This window comes from Apium graveolens, chromosome 4 (assembly GCF_009905375.1).
Source record: "Apium graveolens cultivar Ventura chromosome 4, ASM990537v1, whole genome shotgun sequence".
In the NCBI taxonomy this organism is placed as follows: domain Eukaryota; kingdom Viridiplantae; phylum Streptophyta; class Magnoliopsida; order Apiales; family Apiaceae; genus Apium; species Apium graveolens.
Window position 1 is genome coordinate 127,967,228 of NC_133650.1, and position 1,551 is coordinate 127,968,778.

Consider the following 1,551-nt stretch of genomic DNA (forward strand, 5'->3'; position numbering starts at 1 on the left):
ATGTGAAGTTTGAAGATCTACAGAAGATTCTTTCAGTTCAGATAATGCCTGATTTGTATGATACAAATAAGCCAAAAGAAAAGATGCTGTATTTTTTTGAGTCAGGGAAAAGGTTGAAGATCTCATAAGAGCAAATGATAGAAAAACCATGGGAGGAGTTGGAATATGTCACAACATTACTACAGGTAATCAACTCTACAACTGCAAGGTGGGCTGCTTATTTGAAAGACTTGTATTTAGGAAGTAAAGAGGAATGACTTACAAATCAAAATATATTCTAAAGTACATTGATGGAAATGAAAATACTGTTGATATGCCTAAATAAGGAGCCAGAGTGACTATATATATATTGGTATAAAAGTTCTTACTTTTAATCCAAATGGCAAGAAAATGGATTTCTGAATCTGGATGATTTATCACTTGGCAATCAAATATGCATGACCTCAGAGATGCTATCTATCAGAATGATGAATATACAAAAGAGCTCAAGGATATCAAGCAGAGAATGGAGATGTATTTCAATGTTCTTGAAGAAAATCTAATCAAGAAATTCTTTGATGATGCTACTGGATTTTCCAAGGTTGAAGACTGAAGATAAGGTTATAAACACTGATATTAAGATTGTACATTTGTTAGTATTTATGTATTTAGATAGTTTTGACATTATCAATTAGAAACTTGTATTTATTCACATAATGCACAAGTTGGGGGAGATTGTTAGATGTAATTGATGATATCGGTATTTGGCATTCAGAGTTTGTCATCAGCAGTTGATATTAGAGTTTCACAAAGATGAGGTCATCGGCATTTATCATCCATATTTGCTGATCAGTACTTGTCATCAATATTTATTCATATCAATATTTGTCAAGCTGAAAATCGGGAGATATGACAAGAGGATATATTTGCAGAGATATATCGGTCTAGAACTTTACTTATTGTAGCAATCAATAGATGGATATGTATTATGATTCCTTATTCAATTTTAACTTATCTTCTAGATTGATTGTGTAGCTGTGCAGTATAACACTATTGGTGTTCGAGATTGATATATCATTCATATAACCTAGCAGCTCTCAAGGATATCTATTTATCCTTTGAGAAGTATTGTAATCAATTTTTATTCATTAATATAAAATTATTTATTCTGTTGAGTTCTTTAATTTGATTTAATTGTTTAAACTGTATTCACCCCCTCTATAGTTGACTTAAGGCCTATCAAACAATTTCCTTGATTATCGAGGAGGGTGTAACCTTGACTTCCGAAGTTTCAGGTTCACGAGCAACAAGTGCAGTGGTTTTTGCAAGTGCCATACTCTTGATGTCAACAGAGCCAGGGCCATAGATTATAACACTCTGCTCTTGTTCCAATTCATGGGTTCTCAATTTTCCATAAATCACATTCATGGGCATAGTGATAAAGTCAAGTCTTTCTCTGATGGATGTGTTCTTCTATTCCAAGTGAACTGGTAGAGTCAGCATAAACTTCTTGTTAGACTCATGTATCGGGTAAACTTTCCCTTGTAATTTCAGTTTGCTCAGCAGTCTTGC